The sequence below is a fragment of the Notothenia rossii genome, assembly GCF_949606895.1.
Source record: "Notothenia rossii genome assembly, chromosome: 4".
NCBI classification, from domain to species: Eukaryota; Metazoa; Chordata; class Actinopteri; order Perciformes; family Nototheniidae; genus Notothenia; species Notothenia rossii.
The window spans coordinates 14,407,515-14,430,045 of record NC_136902.1 but is presented as its reverse complement, the minus strand read 5'-3'; the positions used below and the strand labels follow the sequence as shown (position 1 = coordinate 14,430,045).

The window sequence follows — 22,531 nt, the reverse complement described above, 5'->3', positions numbered from 1 at the left end:
AAAATGTACTAGAATGCCATAATTCCCCCTATTGCCTTTCAGTACCTTTTAAGTATCTTAGTCTTTTTTAATATCTCCTCTTTTACAGTGGAAAAGAGGTTATTCTTAACAGAGAGGGGTCTTCCATTGTATTGAAACATTCGAGTAATCATTCAATTTGTCCAAGAACAATTTTCATAGTAGGCCTTTTTGAAGGAATGATTTATAACTTTGTCTGTTTCCTGCTTCTCAAATGTGCTGCTTTTTTTTGCTCTTATTTGATAGTTTTGGTCAGTATTGATTGTATTCACTTGGCGAAACAAGCCAACCTCAAACTCTGATGGGACCTCAAGCCTTTTCCATTAAAGTTAAGAAAGAGTGCTCTAATCACATACATTTGTACTTCCATGTTAGAGTACTGAAAGGAAAAGCTGGTTGTCTTCTATACGCTTTACTGTCAGCAAATCACATCAAATTAAAGCTAACATGGTTTGTAATGTTCTTTAGCAGCTGAACACTGTACGTTTTAGCAAACAGTAGAAATGACTGTATTTGTTGGTGACTATTTTCAGCTGCAGATTTGGTGATTTAATGTGAGTTCAGAGCAGCAGGTGTGTGTGTGGGATTGACTGAAAATAACCTCAAGTACCCATAGTCATGGCAGTGAAGGAACATGTCACTCACATGTCTTTTAATAGTTTTCACACAATAATGGAACTCTACGGCACCAGCAACAAAGTTCATGAGGCTTTGGATCCACAGACAGAACTTGTTACATCCATTGTAGCTATTTTGTTGTTTTTGTATATTAATGGCTAGGGATGGGTATCGAGAACCGGTACTAAGTCAGTAGCGGTAGCTGATTGGACGGTATCGGTATACCGTTAAGCCGCTGGACAAACGGTGCTGCTATCGGTATATGAATTACGCTACTTCCTTAGTTTAAACAATTCTGGTTGGTTGGAAACCCTCATCCCGTGTGACGTATCCGGTTTGAGTACCATTCTGATTGGCCACTGTGAATGCCACTCATCATCTCTCCTAACAGAGCTCTTATTAATGGCACTTGTTGACGGGAAGAAAACTCTAGAATATCACTAGAGTTGGCGATGTAGGTGCAGTTAATTGCAACAGACCAGAGAGCATGAGGAAGTCAGCTACAGGTGGAAGGTGGCTTTACATCTCGTCACGTCTGTTCTGTCCACACTTCAGCTTTTGATATAGTTCACAGCCTGCCGCTCTCTTGAGTATGTGTGTTCTCATCTGTGTGTGTGAGTGTGTCGGTGTGTGTCTGCTTGTGCCTCGCTGTCAGGTGGATGAAGGAGGAGTAGGTAGAGGAAGGTGGGGGCAATTGTGTGGTTGATATGGGGAGAATAGAACAACAGAGAGCTTCTACAGTGACTGTGGCTGTTAATTAATCAAACAAGCACATACACACACACACACACACACACACAGCGAGTGATGAAGAGGCTATAGAAAACACACACACTCTTATGTACCCGACCTCGTCTCCTTACAAGAGGCTTGAAGCCATTCTACTTACCGTCGCCAGCCATGCCGACTCGCTCTATTTGCAGAGCAGCCCCTCCCCTCTCTGATGCTATGATCTAACTGCAGCCTCCTCCCCCTTCATAGACACACACTCTTTCCACACACACACACACACACACACACAGTACTCACAGTGTGCTTATACACCCACCATTCAGCACACTGCGGGGCATGTCTCTGCGAGTATGTTGTTTTAATCAAGTGAACATGGACTGTGAACTTGTGTGTCACTGCAATGGCGTCCATTGTTTGTGAAAGAGGAGAGGTTGTTGATCTTGTGGTTTTTCACAACACACTCTCACTCCATAATCGTCCAGGAGCGACGTTTGGTCAGGGTCCCGTGGCGTGCAGTCGTGACGCTCCTAGGCTCCTTCAGCTTCATAAAGGGACGCAAATAGCTTTCAACTGATTGCAATGTATTCCCATCTGCGGCGGGATTTGACGCTCATGGAAGCACGGCATTCATTTGTGTCGGCTGGCCTTAAAGGCAATGTGAGCGTCCATTCCCATTGGATAACGGAGAATTGTATACCCGGAAGTAAGTATTCCCCTTGCTGTCGATTGATTTTACAGTGATATCTGCACTACTCATCGACTAAAAAACACCAGATTATCCTTGTTAATTACACAACATTGATTGGTTTAAATTGTGTGCAATGCTTTTGTATTTTTCCCCTTCGATTCGGAGAAACAAATATTTTTTTGGAGTAAAGGATGGCAGAAGACACCACACTACCCAGAATCCCCAGCTATCGTTTAGGACTACACCATAGCTGTGTCCCAATTCAGCGGCCGCATCCTCCTGAGGATGCATTCGGAGACCGCATACGTCACATCCGCCAAACGAAGGCTGTCCCAATTTTAAAAAAAGACTAGACTCCTCCGAAGGCGGCCCGCAAATGCAGCCTTCTTTCCCCAGATTTAGAGGATACATCTGATGTACACTCCGCGGTCTACCATATACCAGGATGCAACGGGTGACGGTGACGAATGAGTTTTAAAAAATATATATGGCTTGTAACGTCCCATCAACGGCTACAACGGTTTCAGCTGGATTCGTTTTTAAATGTACTCATCCAAATAGTAAACGACATGAAAGAAAAGTAAACGTATTTAATTTGTGTATTTAAATATACGGGCAATTGGAGATGTCTTCTTTATATTACATATATAAAATAATATGAAGTGAAAATATTTCTAAACCCTGTTTGGTTTTCAAATTGTTGGGATTCATTATAAAGCTAATTTATTTATTTAACTGCTTTTGTTATACAAATCTTACTGCAACAATTTTGTTTTGATAGGGAGCAAGGAACAGACTGCGCAATTTATCCAGATGCGCGGGGAGAATGAAGCCCTCTTCACGGGGGCCTGTTGCGACCAGTGGCGTTTTCCCCTGGAGGCCAAGGGAAGCCAGGCTTCCCCTGTTTTTTTCGGATTGTAGTTATAATTTTAATAAATAAATAAAAACACTTTGTTTGGTTTCGGAAATTCTTTGTTGTGTGTTGCTGCCGGTGTTACAGTATAAGTTGAGTCATGACAACTGGCGACATTCTATTATTTTCGTCATAGGAATCCGGGGCGTGTACATTGAGGACCCATTGTTGACTTACCAGGAAAGAAACATCGTTTGTCGTTTACGTTCATCTTTTGCTATATCTGCCTTCCTAAGATCACTTTGCTGCACATTCAGTACTCGTATGTGAGGTTGTGGGTGAGAGTCCGATATCGTGACGCTTACAGGGAGGTATCGAACATTACAAAGTAGGTGACTGTGTGGATGCCTGTTCAAAACATTGCAAACTTCAATAAATCATTTAAATTATATATTTGTGTCCGACTTTCATTTGTTCATCGTTCTTAATGTGATGTATAGTAGCTTTGATAGCTGTCCATACCTTCAGACAGCCTAAAAGTAAAACACAAGTTGTTTATTCACAGCCCGAACGCTCATCGAGATGACTGGATCAGTCATGAAACTTGTGATCAGCTCACTGTGCAGGAAAAACAATTACATACATGAAAATAACCTTGATGCATGGGAATTAAACACACAAACTATCTTCCGTGGCTATACTGATATGTCACAGTAACGGTAAACCACAGAAAAGTAAGTCCAGCGGGGCACAAGTTGAATACATATAATACGGTAGTTCTATTATGCCTTTAAGCCTATACGTTTAACGTTTATTTCATAAAATAAACGTGCTCCCTGGAGGTTAGCTACAGAATTGATATCACAATTTAATCGGAGCTGATCACAAGTTGTCATGACTGATCCAGTCATCTCGATGAGCGTTCGGGCTGTGAATAAACAACTTGTGTTTTACTTTTAGGCTGTCTGAAGGTATGGACAGCTATCAAAGCTACTATACATCACATTAAGAACGATGAACAAATGAAAGTCGGACACAAATATATAGTTTAAATGATTTATTGAAGTTTGCAATGTTTTGAACAGGCATCCACACAGTCACCTACTTTGTAATGTTCGATACCTCCCTGTAAGCGTCACGATATCGGACTCTCACCCACAACCTCACATACGAGTACTGAATGTGCAGCAAAGTGATCTTAGGAAGGCAGATATAGCAAAAGATGAACGTAAACGACAAACGATGTTTCTTTCCTGGTAAGTCAACAATGGGTCCTCAATGTACACGCCCCGGATTCCTATGACGAAAATAATAGAATGTCGCCAGTTGTCATGACTCAACTTATACTGTAACACCGGCCCGTCTCTCCCCCATTCTCATTGAGTATTTTAGAAAGAGTGAAACAGCGCCCCTCTAGATGTTATGGTGAAACAGTAGATTGCACTCTCGGTTGCGAGAGGAGGCCAGCCGAAATTGGCTTCCCTTGGTGAAAAAAAATGGAGGGATTGACCAATCAGATGAGGCTCACGTCATGCCCCTGCCAACCTGTGATTGGTCAGGGCCATGCCAAGGGAAGCCAGCGGCGGCCGGCTTCCCTTGCCTCACAATCCAATCAAATCACATCAATTTAGTGGCGCAGTGACGCGTCATAAAACCCGGAAGTAAGCTGCGCCCGGTTTCCCTCATGGATTTATATGACAAATCGACAAAAAAAGCAATGGGATTTCTCCATAGGAATTTGGAAAAATAGCTCGAAATAAGGTCAGTGGAAAACGAACCTGTTAGATAAATGCATGTTTTGTTCAGTCGGATAATATCCACATGTCTACCCTACTTTTATAATTTTCGAATCATAAATCTAATCGATAGAAGATAGATAGCGTCACTGCACCACTCTCACCGCCGTTAGAAAGTAGCAAACAACTGAAGCAAGTGCAATTATTGAGGGTTGAGATTTGGAGTATTTAATCAAAAATAATTGTACTAAACTTCTGCTGCAGCAGCAACAACAAATACAATCTGATGACAGGCCAATGCCCAAACTGGAGCTGTGTACAGCGAGGAAAAAAGGCGCTAATCGGACGTAAAACGTTAAAGGTCTCCTGATTTAGTTTGTGAATGAATGCTTATTAGAGTTTCGGCTGGAGAGTGCGTGCGGTCTATGGTGCGGCCCCGTCGGTCACAGGCGTGTGTAAGTCTTGCATCTGTATGATACAAATGTGTGTAAAATGATACCGGGTGCTGTAATCACTCATCTGGTTACGTTATTATATTGACCACCACACCCCCCCCCCCCCCCCCCCACCCCAAAAGAAAGGACGTGTTATTGGCTTCCCCTAATTTTTTCCCCACGCCACGCTACTGGTTGCGACCTCGGGAAAATAATTTAAACATATTATATAACACCAAAATAAGTACAGCTAGATCTGACTCCATATTGAACAGTTTTGAAAACAATTTTGAAAACAGTTTTGAAAACAGTTTGAAAATATTTTGCCTAGTGTCAGAAATTATTACCGGCACTTGTGACTGCAGCTGGTTGCTAGGTGACGGGGGCGGCAAAATGTAGGGGTAACTGCCGGTGACGTACAAGGACATGCTCCGTAGACCGTCTCATTTCGGTTTCAGACCCAAGCTGGGTCCTCCGCGGACTGCGAGGCTGGGTCCTCAGGAGGCTGGGTCCTCAGGAGGATGCGGCCGCTGAATTGGGACACAGCTCATGTGCTCTGTTTGACAAACCCCGTGATTAGTTCTCAAGCTCTGTGATTGGTTGACCTCCAACTGCATTCCATATAAAAAAAACGTTTCGTAAAAGATAAAATCATACTTTATTCAGCAGTGCTTGCTTTACTCTTTGAAAGTCATATTATGAATGCATTGTAATAAATGGTTCGGCTGCATTAAATATATTACACATCTGTCGTAGTTATTTTTTTAAATTTATCTACAGAGATCGGGCTCAGAATAGACCAGAAACTATTCTTTTACCGTTCAGTTTGAATTTCACAATAAAGTTAGTAGTAATATTTTGTTTTGATATTATTGTTTTTTATTAACTACTAAACCGCTGGGTCATGTTAAGACCATCTTTTCTGTGTTGCTGTGGGTTTTTTCCATCGCTTTTGTGTTACAAATATCAAAACAATAACGAAATATATCCGTCGTAAACTAAACCAGAAACAGTAGTGTATTTTATTTTGTTAACACTGTAAACTTGACAGCTTTTTAACCCAAACCACCTATTGGTTAAAGCACGTTATTACACGTTTAGAGTAATGCAATGCAGGTAGATTGTGTTGCTTTTTAATGACCTTTTAAAATGCCTTTTTCTTAATGTCTTTTATTATTATTAACTACTTGTTACTTGTTGCTAGGGACGCTGCTATCGATATTGTGTTTCGCAACATGTTCTCTATCTATGGCACGTCTCTACTGGGAGTTGTAGTTTTAAAATACGTTTTCGTATTTCCCATAATAAGAAGTTGCCAGTATACTGTGTACATCCCTGGAGGTTTAGGGGATAGGAAACACTCAAATTTAAAACATATCATGGGTGAAAATTGCTTGTGCCCATAATGGGCAGCATTAATATATATACCCACATGCCAGCAAAGGTCAGAAGAGCTTTATTTAACAGCTACAGCTGGTCTTATGTTTGTGACCCATTCTGTTGTTAATTGATACATTACATTAAATTACATTAATTGATAAGCCTAAAACATGCACTTGTCAAGGTTCAGAGGCACATTTTGCAAATATGGCAGTATCCATCGATCATCTTAAGATAAGATATACTTTATTGATCCCAAGTTGGAAACATTTGCATTACATCAGCATGTGTGACAGCTGTAAATATGTAGTGGTGTTTATTTGTAAATCATTTAGTATAATCACACAAATTCTGTGTTTTATATGTAATAATTCTGTGTTCTTCATTTATTGATTGTTCAATACCTGACAAGGCCGGAGATGAAATATCTATATACAAGAGTATAATATCAATTAAAATAAGTGTTCAACATAGTTAACATTGCTGGAGGTATGGACAAATATTGATAGATGTCTTGTAATGCACTATTGAGGAACCTGCGACCCAAGTTTTTCATTAATTGCATAACCACACCGTTTGTGAATAGGATTATGTCAATAAACCTTAGAAAATCTTGAAAGGGTTGTGCAAAATGCTCATCATATACAGTCTTTAATTAACTATTAGTAGAGAATAACGAGTAATGAATATACTTTATAGGGATCCTATTAATATCTAATAATACAAATAATGAAATTCAATAACATGCTTTAACGACCAGGTGTCCCTTTCTATCAGCTGTGCACCTTTATGGTGTAAATACAGCCTATCTACCAATTGGATCAAATATAAAAGTCAGCCGAATTAGTGTTGATCCTGCAAAGAGACGTATTGTGTGAAAAGAAATGTAAGATGTTGTTTAATTGCTGATATATTTATGATCCACGTCACGTTTTCAGTGTTGGCGGCAGTTCCTCATGTTTGTCTAGAAGTCTTCTCATCAGGGCTCTATAAATAAAGAACTACGGCAGATATGTAATATTTAATGCAGCCGAACCGTGTATTACAATGCCGTTATGTGATGACTTTCAAAGAGAAAAGCAAGCACACTCAGAATGAAGTATTATTATTTATTTTTTTAAATGTTTTCTGTGTATTTGTTAATGACGATGTGATGTGAGATGTGAGACTGGAATTGCACAGGGGGAAATAACGTATCTTTAGATGCAGATTTTGTTAAACTAATACGTTTGCGCTGTGGACAAACACTATACATTGACGGGGAAGGGGGTAGCAATAAAGATAACACCATTAAACAGTTACACAACATAACAGAAATAATATCGATAGCAGCGTCCCTAGCAACCACCTTGGTAACAATGAAAACGTTCTATGGACGCAATTTCCTGAAGTAATCTTCGTAATAACTATCAAGCTAAAGATCATGTACATCCACTGCATACATAATCTGAAATAACAACTCATATTTCTTGCATCAAATGACATCAAAACGCATTTTAATGGCCAAACTAACTTTAAAATAGGCATTTTCCACCGAGAATAAAACGAAGTTCGGCCATGTTTTTTTTTTCTGCAGGGAGAAATTTGAAGATCACGTGACATAGACGCCAGCCATTGGAATGAATGATGAAAAAAACGGGGTTTGTCAAACAGAGCACAAGGTGTAGTCCTAAACGATAGCTGGGGATTCTGGGTAGTGTAGTGTCTTCTACCATCCTTTACTCCGAAAAAATATTTGTTTCTCCGAATCGAAGGGGAAAAATACAAAAGCATTGCACACAATTTAAACCAATCAATGTTGTGTAATTAACAAGGATAATCTGGTGTTTTTTAGTCGATGAGTAGTGCAGATATCACTGTAAAATCAATCGACATTAAGGGGAATATTTACTTCCGGGCGTACAATTCTCCGTTATCCAATGGGAATGGACGCTCACATTGCCTTTAAGGGCAGCCGACACAAACGAATGCCGTGCTTCTATGAGCGTCAAATCCCGCCGCAGATGGGAATACATTGCAATCGGTTGAAAGCTATTTGCGTCCCTTTATGAAGCTGAAGGAGCCTAGGAGTGTCACAACTGCACGCCACGAGACCCTGACCAAACGTCGCTCCTGGACGATTATGGAGTGAGAGTGTGTTGTTTTTCAACACACATGCCGTCTAGATGGCATCTGTTTTGAAAAGCAGAGGAAAAGTACTGAAATGCAACAACAACAAAAAAAACTTCCCTCTATCCCCTTAGATCAACAATAGTTTTTTTTTGTCCTCTGTGATGAAGGACGAATAAACACGTAGGGGGAACGTCTGCTTAGAATAAAAACAAACAACACAACAAGTACAGGGAGGAACAAACAAGAAGCAGAGGCGAGCTTCATGTCTTTACAGTCAAATTCTCCGAGTGGGTCAAAGTTCCCCCAGCAGCCGGAGACGTGCTCTGATTGGCTGTGGAAAGGTGAAATTAAAACCACGGTAAACTTTTGACCTCGCAAGAACTGGGAGAGGAACGCCCATCGCTGTAGCGAGAGCGAGCTTCTCCCTCCTCCTCGCTGCTCTCCCACCAACCCACCCCTCACTCTCTCACTTTCTCTCTGTCTCGTTATGTCTGTCTTGCCCCCTTCGTTCCCCGTTAGTCTGTCACTCGCTCTCGTTTTGCTCTCTTTCAGTCCAACCTTCTCTCTGTTTCAGCCCCCTCCTCTATCTCAAGCTCTCCTTTGCCGTCTCTCTCTTTGGCCCCGATTGAATTTGTGCCTTGCTGCATGCAGCCTGATGAGACTGAGGGAGGCAGTGAGCAGGATAGAGCTGGGGGAAGGGTATAGAGAGGGAGGAGACAGTCAGAGAGGGGGGATGGGAGTAGAGGGAGAGGAGCAGCAGAAGAAGACTCGGGGAGAGGAAGGGCAGCAGGAATGCAGCTTTTTAAACTGTGTGCTGCACAAACTGCTCCCTGTTAGAGGGGAAGAAAATCTAAAGAGGAGTGAATGTATAAATAGACATGTAACTGTGGCTCAGACTAAGATCTGCTGAGCGGCAGGGCGGGGAGAGCCCATTTTTACAGCTAATGGTTTCTCTCATTACACATCAAACGGCTAGGGGGAGTGAGTGTGTGTGTGTGTGTGTGTGTGTGTGTGTGTGTGTGTGTGTGTGTGTGTGTGTGTGTGTGTGTGTGTGTGTGTGTGTGTGTGTGTGTGTGTGTGTGTGTGTGTGTGTGTGTGTGTGTGTGTGTGTGTGTGTGTGTGTGTGTGTGTGTGTGTGTGTGTGTGTGTGTGTGTGTGTGTGTGTGTGTGTGTGTGTGTGTGTGTGTGTGTGTGTGTGTGTGTGTGTGTGTGTGTGCCAATATTAAATGATTTCATGAGCCAACTAAAAGAGCAGCCCCATCGCTTGTTGCTTTGATGCCGCATGCATGCACACAGACAGTCAGTCGTCTGAGTCGTGCAGTTGCAATCGGCTATTAGCAGTTCCTTAACTACAGAGAGGTGGGGAACTGTCTACTGTAATTGTTGCTGCTGTTCACCAGTAGACAATCTAGAAAGGACATGTCTTGAGGCAAGAGTCAGTATTGGGGCTGGCCCAGGCTTATTTATTGTATTGGTATTGACTAAATTAAAGAGATCAATACCAAAACATGAATTGGGTGCACTACAGGGCTGCGATTAGCGGTTATTATGATTATCCCTTAGAGGTGGGGTAGGTAATTTTGGAGAAACCAGCTCCAGTGCGCTAGAATTTGAAAATACACAGCCGGGAAAAAATCTGCCACTTCCTTACAGAACCCCTCCTCCAACACACACAAACGTGCACATGACCAATGAGGGCACGAGATAAGTTTGTGCACAGATGGAAGGCTGACAGGCAGGTAGACCATCCAGTTATTTTAGCCGGGCCGGCTAAAATGATTGGTCATGCTTTTGACAGTACTACGGCTTCCACAGATGACATTTTTTATAGATTTTTTTGTCAAAGCACTTCAGATATTCATTGCTATCGGGATGTTAAGAGCATTCCATGGAATATAACAAAAAGTGTATCTCGAGCTGGTTTCTCAAACTTACCTACCCCACCTTTAATAAGCTGATTATTTACTGGATCAACAGACTTGTCCTAAAAATGTCTGAAAATATGTCATATATCAATTTATCAAAGTCCAAGTTGATGTCTTTAACTGTCTCAACACTTAACAATAAATGGCTTGGATCATGATCGAGTCCAAAACATTGTATCAGGACCTCTCTGGAATAAAGATAAGTTCTTCTTAGGGTCTTCCCCCTTTTGAGCTGCGCACGTGCATGTGTAAACATAGCTTTAAATGCCTGTCATCAACGGGGACGGCACAGTCAGAGGGTTGTCAGTTTTCAGATTTTAATGCGATTTTAAATAATCCTTTTTGATTGGGATTAAGCTCCGCGATGAGTGCAGCGGGGAAAGGTGTGAAGGAGACAAGAGCCAGAATCGGTCGTCTGCCATGAGAGGAAGCAGGAGGAGAAAGAAGGCTGAGATTTTCTAGCTTTCTCTGCCAAAAAAAGACTGTGGATGTTATTGAGTTAACAAGACAGAGAGGGAGGGAGAGCAGTGGGAGCTGAGAGACTCGATAGACGAGTGGATGAGCAGTGTTGTGCTCTGCTGCTGCTGCACAGTGGGCACCATATGGTCTCTTAATGTATAGAGCCCACATCAAGTTTGCCCTGCTTCCTCCTCTCTTCTTCTTCTTCTGCTTCTTCTTCTTCTTCTTCTTCTTCTTCTTCTTCTTCTTCTTCTTTTTCTTCTTTTCTTCTTCTTCTTCCCTTTCCTCCCCCCTGCAGCCAGCCAATTACTCAAGACAGCCCATTAGATAATATAAAAAAACACACTCACTCACCCTGCATCATTAGATGTGGAGCCCCCCCACTGGCATGCACCCTGCACCACTTTCAGGATAACACGCACTTCCAACAAATGTGAGTCCTCACAAACACACAAAAACAAACACACAGTATGATAAGGGCCCCACCCCCCTCTGATGGGAAAGAAGATTGATACCGAAAGAAAATAACATTTCTCAAGATGTCTCTCTGCTGCTTAGCTCCTTCCGCTTTAAATATTTAAAGCGACCATGGTATGTGTTTTTTCCCCATTGTGTTATCATGGATCTGTTGATTTGCTCTGATGTTAATGCAAGTTTCCCGAGCGCACAGAGCAGCAGAGCACAGAGGCGAATGAGTGGATCCCCAAACGTACGCTTGATGTGTGTTGACAGTGATGTGCGTGAAAGTAAATGCAAGTTGATTTCTGATTGGGGAATATCGTGTGTTAGGAGGGATTGCTTTCTCCTGCGCGCTGTCGTCTGGTTTCAAGGTGTGTCGGCTGCTCTGTGACCGTGTTTGTTTGTGGGTGGTTATGCATGTTGCCATGCAGTTTCCCTGCCTCTCCGGCATGTGCTTTTGTCTGTGGGAGTGATGGATGTCAGGCAGGCAGCTAATGTGATTTAGATGCTCCACCAGGAGTGAGTGTTTGCGTTTGTGTGTGTGTCCCATCCACGTGTGTGCAGCTGAATCTGCAGTGTTTGTGAGTCTACCTCCCTCCCTCTTCCTTTTCTCTCTTCTTCCTCCACCACCCCTCCCAACCCCCGTCATTTTTTCCCTGTGCTGTGCAGTTTTTGGACTATGAGCAAATAAATAGAGGGAGGCAGGGGGGAGGAGGGTGTTTATGTGGTGAATCTGCTCCCTCACTGTCACCCTGCAGAAGGAAAGCATGAGGAAGGAGGCGAGCAGAGGTTGAGGAGAAGGTGGTGTTCTCTTGCTCACGCCGCACTGATGGGTTATTGTGAGCCTATTATGTCCCATTCCCACTATAGAAAGTCTCACAGCTTACACACACTCGCTCATCTTCACACACATCAGCAAAAGAAGTGTCTTTCTCGCAGCAGTGAAGAGCTTGAGTTTTTATCTTTATACAATTCTTTACACTTTTACACTACTGTTCTTTCACACTCACTCAACCACCCTTTTTCTTTTCCACAAAGTTACAGTTATTGATCTTAAAGACCCGGACTCACCAATCTGACAACAAAGACGGACCCCGACTGTTGCGTCGCCTCGCGTCTCTGCGTTTTGGCCATGTGTCGCACTGGAACACACCGCAAAGAGTTCAGCCGGCGGCCAAGAAGCACGTACGAACTGCGCATGCGTGAGTGGTAATAACTCTCCTTACCAGCAGGCAGCGGTAGTGTGTATTCGTCATTCAAAAGATGCAACAACCGGAAGACAGACTGTGTGATACACCGAGAGAAGAAGAACAGACTGCGTGATATAAACAAACAACAAATAGCGAGTGCGTTCCATTTTCACTCTACAGCGAGAAGCTCACGGGGCTTTCCCGAACCTGTGTCGAGAGCTGGAGTTCAATGAAATCTCAGATTTGCCTTCTTGTTTGGGTCCCTCACTTCTGTTTCGCTTCTCATGCACTGATTCGCTATCTGAACAGCCAATCAGAGTGATTTCTTTGGCCGACTGCTGGTTTTCGTCCGAAAAGGCGTCGGGCCGGCTGAAAAGACCCGACGGTGCGGGACGTCTACAGTATGTGCGGGACACACCAATCCGAGTAGGGCGTGTCGACGCTCATCGTCGGCCTGACGTTCACCAACGCCGATAATCGGGTTGGTGTGTCCGTACCTTTTAAGGCCCTGACACACCAAGCATTCACCAGAGAACTCGCTGATGCCGACTGTCGGCGTGTTCTCCTGCGTCTTGGCCATGTGTCGCACTGGAACACACCGCAAAGACTTCAGCCGAGCACGTACGAACTGCACATGCGTGAGTGGCAATAACTTTCCTTACCAGCAGGCGGCGGTAGTGTGTGTTCGTCATTAAAAACAGGCAACAACTGGAAGAGAGAGAAGAAGAACAGACTACGTGATATAAACAAACAACAAATAGCGTGTGCGTTCCATTTTCACTCTCGTCCATCGAAAACATGTTTTGTGCGGTACTGGAGCTATCAGCCATTGGAGTGTTGCTTGTGGAAGACATTCTCAAGCAACCGTTTCGCTTCTCATGCACTGATTCGCTAGCTGAACAGCCAATCAGAGTGATTTCTTTGTCCGACTGCCTGTGGCCGACGCACGGCCGATTCAACATGTTGAATCGGCCGTGCGTCGGCCATGAAAGGCCAAATAAGGTGTGTCATGGCCGACGGTGCGGGACACACCAAATTGAGTTTGGGCGACAGGGTACGCTTCGTCGTCCGACTAACGAAAACGGCCGATTTCGGCCTGGTGTGTCAGGGCCTTTTATATAGACCTTTACATCTTACACCACTTTCGCCTGAGTATTGAGCAAGTTTGAACATTCATACCTGACTTATAGCACAGCTTGATTCCTGTTGGCAGAATTAGTTTCATACATACAGTGTCGGAGGATCATCTGACTTAATTAAAAGCAAAATCTACTGAATGTATCAAAAGTAAAAGCCCACATTTGGGGGTTATCTCGAGGACTCTGCAGCAGACTGAAAGAGGATAAGTGTGTGCGGGGCTGCGTATCAGAGCTCCACTTCTTATTTGAGAGTCTGTGAATCATTTTGCCTAAAGTGTTTTGCAGCTAGATAAGTGCATTTGTTTTAAAATCACTGTAAATCTGTAAAAACATCCTCAACCAAAACAACAATAAGGGAAGATGAGATATTTCCAGCTCAGTTTATTGGAGTCTTATTGGATACAAAATGTGGATTATTTAAATGTTCAACTGCTGGTTGTCAGCCGCAAAGAATGAAAAAGGAAAGACTTTTATAGAACCATCAGTTGTCTACAGTTTCAGTCATACAGGAAGTGTTCAATCATAGAAGGAGATGCTTATCTCTTCAGCAGCAGCAGCCTCAGTCACCCATAATGCAATGCAGCAGAAACCAAACACTGATACTACTAACACTTTTTGTAAAAGCTGAAATGGTCAAGCACACAAAAGGAACTTACAGCTGTTCCCATGTGTTACGACAACAGGTATTCTTATTTGTCAAATAACTTTTCATACATAAAAAGCAGTTCAAAGTGCTCCTCCTAATTATGCAAACACATTCAAAACAAATGCAGTTTAATTGCACTTATGAAAGCCATATTTTCCCTAAACATCCTCTCCAGACATGTTTTAAGATATATATACAATTATTAAAATAGTTGAATAAAAGAATATTGAATATTTCTTTGAACACAGAGAAACTACCAAACAAACTGCACATATGCATCATTCTGCATAAAGAAGTAACATTAGGTTGAATAAATTTTTAAGTGAAGAGTGGGAGGGCACTTCAAATGTTGCTATTATTTTGAATGAGGAGGTTGGAAACCTCACCTTCTCATGTTGTCTCCTGGTTTCATGAAAAAGTATGCTAACTGCAATCATTAACTTGTATTGTATAAACTGAGGTTGTTATCCAGGTAGAGTGTTTGAACAGTCAATATCTGTATCCCCTTTCTCAGCCTAAATGGCCTCATTGTGTCTAAGCCTTTCCCTCATATTTTATTCATTTCTCACCCAGTAACTAAAAGCAGGTGACAACTGTTTTCCTGCTTTTCTGTCTCCCCCATGAGCCCTGTAACCAGGTAATTTACTCTCTGTGATGACAAGAACGTTTTAAGCATTAACCAAAGCTCCAGTCATTCGTCGCTCTGAGAAATGACAGCCTTTCCTCTCGGTTCATTGTTAATTACCTCACAGAAGTGTTCCTCTGTGTTATGATAATGTAAGCTCTGCATTATTGATTAACTCCAATGAGGCGTTTTATTTAACCCAGTTATCTGCTTGTCTGCACAGGCATGTTGGACTTTGATACACTTAAAATCCTCTGACCCTGAGGTTTCTCCACACCTTGAATCTCACACAAGTTGAGTCCCTGTGTGGCTGTTTTCACCGTTTCAGCTGAAGGAGACATGTGCGGTTAAATGTCCTTATCTTATCAGGGCTGTTTGTTTTTTTCAGCATCATTTTTGTCATCACTAAAACACACGAGAAGGCGTTCCTCCCTTCATAAACCCTCCTTCTACTCTTAGCACATGTTGGGCACGTGGCCGGGTTCACATGTAGTAGCAGGAGCCGTTGTTGACAACATGCGCTTTTAATGCTCGTCAAGGTTTGACTGAAATGCAAGATTACAGTTCAGCAAAGCTCTTTAATGACCCCTGCCATTACTCATTTACTGTAATACTGTGCAGCTAAAGGAGAACATTCATGAAGCTAACATGGAGACTTTCATCTGTTGCATGACGACACAAACCTGAAACATTAATTTACTGCATACACAAACAGAGTGTCACATTAACCCTGTTACACATTACACTTATACTGCAAGGTCATGACGTTCTGACACATAAAAATAAACAATGTGTTTGACATAGACCATACTGTCTGAAAGGAAAACCTGACTTTATGAATGGAGAAACCTATGAAACGCATACAGGGTAAAGATGGTCACTGAGTGGTTTCAACACTGAAGATATTGCGGTTGCTTTTGGACACGTAATGTCCTTTTTAATCTGTCGCCCATCAGTATAAATCAACATTTTCACGGCACAAAGTGTCCCCAATACTAGAAAATGATGGACCTGAGCGGTGTTTCCTCCTGCAAGTCCTTAATATCTATTTCAGGACACCTCAGGATGATTTATGATACTGACACCATGATGGTACCTAATTAAGGAAAAAGGAGAAGCTGTTTTTCCGATCTTCACATGCTATTTTTAAAAGTTTGTAGTCGCTTAAGCTCATATTTAGGTCAGTTTTCTCAAAGGAACTGGTAATGACTGAGGCATACAATATTGTAAGTATTGTTGCATGCAGTTTACATACAGTATTTGTTTCCAATTCATGATTTTAAAAGACATCTGCTTCCAAACAATACAATTATTTGTTCATCAAATAAGTTTTGATCTCAACTTTGATCATCATTGACATATTATAACGATAACCCTAGTGGTGGGTGATATACAATGACTTCAAGAACAAAATGTACCTTTTTCTCTCTCAATCATCAGGTCCAACTATGCATTAAGCACAAACTGCACATTTAGACATTTAACTTTAAATCTGTATTTTGAGGTACAGAATGTATTCAAACAATATCACTATATGATCACATCGTGTTGATTTGGTTCTGCTAAAAGTAGAAACACATTTTCGCAGCTGTAGTTAACACAATTCAATTATAAATGCTAATTCAATAACACTGATGAATAAACCAGACGATGAGTCTAAAGCCACACTGTGAGGATGTATTCAGGCTCAGCGGTTCTTTAAACTAAATGCTAATGTCAGCTCATTAACAAATGTACAGTGAATATGTTAAGGTGCTCATGTTTTTAAGGTTTAACCATGTTCGCCATTCTGGTTTAGTGTGTTATCATGCTAGCATCATGCTAACTAATTGTCACTTAACAGGGAATATCTTTAGTTCTGCAAGTATTGCTTTATAAACTGGATTGCACAACTTTGTCACCTGCCTATGGCGTTCTATGTAAAGTGACGGGTTCACCAAGGGGATTCATCTAGAGTTAATAATAATAATAATACATTTATTTTGGGGGGTGCTATTCATAACACCCAAGGACACCTTACAGGGCATAGGGGCAATATAGGGAACAATTAAAACAGTGGATTTACTGAAGTATCAGCCGGGGTAAGACAAGACAAACAACAGGAAATGGACTATAGAAGGACTCAAAAGGACACAGGGTACAGTTTATAAAGAAAATGCCAGTTTGAACAGGTGGGTTTTGAGTTGGGTTTTGAATGTTGTTATGGAATCAGACTGTCGGATGTGTAGTGGCAGCAGGGAGTTCCAGAGTCTGGGAGCCGAGCAGCTGAAAACATAGTTAAACATGACCGGACTAAATATCATGACAATCCATTCTCTAGTTGTTGATGATACAACTATACATGTCGCAATCCTTTTCTGTCCTCTGTTGTGCTCACGTATTTTAAGTATATGTAATAATAAATAAAAACATGTCTAAATTGTAATACTTACTGTATATCTTATATTTTCACCACATTAAAACAAATACATGTAAAAAAAATAGCTTTACTAGCTCACAGAGCCACAGATAAACCCATGTTGCACAAGTATTGTCCTGTTAATGACTAAGTTAATCTGGAGAAATAAGAATATAAACAGAAATATAGCAGCGTTAAGGACCAGTGGTGTGCGTGAGAACAGTGATCCCCTCACTTTTTGATCTTCAGCGGGGTATTACCTATGGGTATTACAGTATTTGAAACTTCATGAATCCTGAGAAAAGTTTTATTACACGTAGTGTCAGCCTGTACTCAAAACAGATGTTGCACCGTAAAGTCATTTTAAAATGGCCTTGAGCTGTTATTACAAAAGCCTAATACAATCATTTTCTTTCATTTCTTTTTACAGTTTATCCTCTCTGAAAGTTTAGTAAGCTGCATGTGTGACTGCACATTCATTGTTGTGTATTTTTACACTGTAGCAGAGTGCCGTTTCATTTCCTCTACCTTCTTGGAAAGGATGACTCATGCAAAGGCCTGTTTCCTTTTTTGAATATGTAAATGCATGTTTGATGACAGACAACACGCCCAGGATGGCTGGATGAGTTTTAGTTTTAGACCTGCCTGGCCTATTTCTGCCCTGATCCAGACACTTTCCCTCCTCCTCTTATCCCTCTCTGAAGTGTGAAGTTTGTAGCAGCGGGCTTGTGTGCTATGATAGCAGTAATTGGTCTAAAGATGGAAAGTTCACGCTCACTTTGTCACTGAACTAAGAAGCAAATTGTTTTCAGACTGTATTTTTTTTTAAGTGAGGCTAGTTAAGAACAATATAGCATCAAAGCGCTATTTAACAGCAAAGAGGCTGGGATGATGAAGGGGACAGTGGAGAGACTGGCACTTATTGTCCAAGTTGAGAAGCAGAGCTCCGTCTTGTACGACTTTGTTTCAGAGCGGGGCGTCTGAGAATAGCTCCCCTCTTCGGTACCCCCTCGTCTGAGGAGGCGAGCTTTGCACTCCGAGTTTTTTTATAAGCCTCTATGGTCTGATTTGTTTAAGGAGAGGCAAGGTGCCAAGATGTGGCTTGGCTCCCATTTTGCACCAGTGTGAGTGCCGGATTTGCTTGGGGTGGGGGGGGGGCAAAACTAAAGCACAGTTACGCAGAGTACACACAGACACACACACACATTTAAACACAATGTACTTTTATGCGTTCTTCACTGTATCGTTGTGTGTGCTGGCCAGCGTACATAACTTCCCTTATTCACAGTCATTACAGAAGACTAACACATGGAGAGAAAAAAAAAATTGAGACAGTAAGAAGAAGGGGGTAAAGAGAGGGAAAATATTATTGCGCACAAAGAACTAGTGGTTGTGCCTAAATTGAATTTGCCTATCTATCAGTTGCCTGAAGATGTTTCTTAAAGCCGCAGGTCCTTTTGGTTGAATCTCGTTAACTCAAATAAGAAGAACATTTAAACTTTTTCAAATCTTGCTGAAACTCTACACAACATCATCTGGCACTGCGTTCACAAAGAATACCTTACTCACAATATGACTTTCTAACATGAACTCCACATTTCAAGGCTTACCTCACAATGGAAGCAATGAAAGATACAAACAATTGTCTCAGTGATGATGCAATGTTTCTGTCTTGTAGTATTATAATCCACAATGCACTAATTCACCATCTGATGAACTTTCAGAAATCCTGGATTTATAACTTTGTAATACTTCTCCATTGTATTTTTTATTTGTTTTGATTATTTGGAGTAAAAGCATGAATCCTGTCTTTATGTCAGTTTATGTAACACCTGATTGGATCCTGAGAAACAACACACTCTGACTAATAAGCCTCATAAAGATCTAAATTCAAATGGACTTTGTTAACGAAAGAAAAATGTTGTCTATCTAGCCGTTTATCCACGTGGCTCACTTTTCTTTCCCGGTGCAGCTGAAGGTGACAGATGAGGACATGTTTGTGGTTTTACCATCTTTATCTTATCAGGGCTGTCATCACTGACACACAAGCTGAGAAACCTTTCCTCCTTACTCTGTTGCTGCTCCGCACGCGAACACATTCACAATGAGTTTCAGAATAACACTTTACAATACAACAGCTCATTTAGGTTTGCTGTAATCACTCTGCTTTACTGTAAGTGTCGAGGAAGAGAGTGTAGATTATCGTCCACAATGAAGGAAACTGGAGCTATAGCGACAGCAGGAAACAAACAAAGTCGCTGAGAGGCTGAGGCCGGGCCTGTTTGATATTGTGTGACACGCTACAAAAAAGTACTTGCTGAGATCAAAAACTCTGTTGCAAAATAATGTGTTTTAATGAAAACTGGGATGATCAACTTATTCTCCTTGGACAGACATCGTTATATTAATCAGAGCAATCATTTCAACTTGCGGTCAACAGAAAGGCCCTGTGTCACCCTCTCTTCCACACACACCTCACGCAGGTGAACAGGATTAGAATGAGTGCCGCCCATATCCATGTGACCCAAGCCAACCAATCAATTGTGTTCAAACAAATATCTTATATTAAAACATAACGCAATATTAAACATGTTTCATGGCTCCTACAGGAGCACACAGGCTTTTTTTATTTTAGTCTCCTTTATTTACACAATGAGCTTGATGACACATAAAATGTTATGCAGTAGAATAATCAATACATGAGATCAGTTATGTCATATAATAGTTTAAAGATGTGTTATACAACTATATTTCTCAATGTGCAATGCCATTTTATTGTGTTTGACATCCATAATCATGGCTTTTGACACGTTATCCCCTTACCATGAGTTTGTATTGTTTTTGGCTGATGTACAGACAAATTAAGTTGAATACAAATGATCAGCGTTAACAGATGTTGGACAGTCCCCAATTCAATAGAGCAATATAAAGCAACTTAAGGGCTAAGATGCCAATAGTAAATGGGAAGTCATCATTAGTTCTGCAATATTGTAACGTGGAAAGAGGACAACAAACTGCACTAAGCTTTGAAAAGCTGTACATGCAGTGCAATTTTCACTGAGAAAAGATATTTCCACTTATACTAGCTCCTCTACTGTTGATGATATACAGATCAGTCCGAGTTCATGAAGTTAATGGCTTGTGTATGAGCACCCTCAGTAAAATGTGAACTTTGGCTGCATCTTTATTGCATCCTGTAAAGTGCGTTCCTTTAACAAGAGGAAGAGGCCACCGTGCAGGATATGTTATTGTGTTTCTCAAGTGCATCGAACAAAAGGTTGTTTAGCTGTAGAGGAATTGAAGAGCACAACAGACACGTGTTGAAAGGACTGTAAAAGGCCTCTGCGAGCTTAACATTTCTCCATAGTCAACCTCTGCATCTTGAGCATTCACACTGCTTTTAAATTCAAGGCTTTACGCCGGCATGAGCTCCTCCACATGCCACTAACGAACATTTTATTCACTCTGGTTTTCACGGCTTTGTCAAAGTGAGCAGAAAGAGCATGATCATCGCACTGAACGCTTTTTTGTTCTGGCTCGTGCACAAAGAAGAGAACTGCTTTTTTTTATACCTCAACTTTTGCAGAAAAATTGAATCCGTTAGTCTTTGTCAGCTGAGCTATAAATTCTTGCTGCTTAAGCAGTCGCTCTCCGGCTCTATTTTTTTCCCCCTTCAATTAATAGGAAACACATCGGTTAAAGGAGAGTCTTTGTTGGTGTTTGAGGGTCCATACATCACCTAAACTAGAGCACCCCCTCCTCCTCCCCCTCCTCCTCCACCACCTCCTAACACACACACACACACACACACACACACACACACACACACACACACACACACACACACACACACACACACACACGTGTACAGCCCCCATCTGCTCCCAATCATGGGTGCAGCCAGCGGTCAGGTCACTGACGGTGAATTGTGCACTAACACATACACACACACAAACACACATGTAAACATATACTGTACAACATCGGCAAGCTGGGCATTTAGTCCGGCGCACACGCACACACACACACACACACACACACACACACACACACACACGCGTATAGTCGTGTCCAGATATGTACTTATAAACCAAACCACACGCGCTCTCACACATGCTGGTAATAAACATTAAAGTAACCCCTATTATGCCAGCATGCAAACACACACACACACACACACACACACACACACACACATATTATTTACAAACACAAACACACACACACACACGCACGCACACAGTGACAGATGAACATGAGACATACTGGCAGCGTGCTCCACTGATGACAGGGTGTCATGGAAACGCCCAGCGTTCTCCATGGTTACGCACTCTTTACCCCCAAGGGACACACTCTTATGATTGTTCAGACAGACACTTGAGCAACAACTCTGCATGGCCAGAACACACACTCACTCACACTCACACACATTGTTTCTTATCAGGATCGAAATGGACACAAATTAGCCTGTTATGTGCTTTTGGGATTAGAGCGGTGATTTAGCCTAATAGTCTGTTTTGGTAATCTTGCTCCGAGTCCACAAAGCATGAGAGATATTTGCCAATAAAGGCTTGACGTTTAAATCAAGTTGTATGGATCAGGACATTTAGTGGAAAAGCACTCTCTTTTACATTTTATTGTTAAAGCAAATTGGCTGAATTGTGGAGTCGTTGCTTTCAGGTTTCTTCGGTTTGGCTTCCTGTAAAACTTGTCTCAACATCCCTTTTTCGTGTGTGTATGTGTGTCAGCAGTTGGTCTGGCTGTGGAAGCAGTATGTGTGTTAATGCAAATGCACAGGAGCCATGGTGTGTTTCCACTGTACGCGTGCCGCCACAATGAAGACAAAAGCACGTCGACTCCCTCCTGCTCATTAAGCCGTTAACGCAGCTTCCTGTGCACGAGTCTTCGGGCCGCTGATTAATAATGCTGCTTGTTATTCATTAATATCCTCTGATGAACATGCACTGTTAAGCACAAACTTATTTTTCTCTTTCTTTTCCTCCTCCAGACTCCATTGACCAGCCCACATAGGACCACACCCCCAGAGAGAGGGGAGGGGGGCGCTGATCGTCCATCATCTCGGGCGCCGTCACAAGGTGGGCTAACATCCCATATGGTT

The 22,531-nt window shown here is 41.9% G+C and overlaps 1 protein-coding gene across 4 annotated transcripts in view; it reads left to right on the top strand.

The window, feature by feature from the left end:
* LOC307037324 (nuclear receptor coactivator 3-like) overlaps positions 1 to 22,531 on the top strand; it is a 68,542-nt gene that overhangs the window by 17,341 nt on the left and 28,670 nt on the right. For 3 of the 4 annotated variants that reach the window (XM_079678113.1, XM_079678110.1, XM_079678112.1), the window contains exon 2: positions 22,421 to 22,508. The gene's annotated coding sequence lies outside the window, so the exon portion shown is untranslated. Of the gene's footprint in view, positions 1 to 4,545; positions 4,671 to 22,420; positions 22,509 to 22,531 lie in introns of those variants that run through there. The other variant, XM_079678111.1, reaches the window with a different exon arrangement.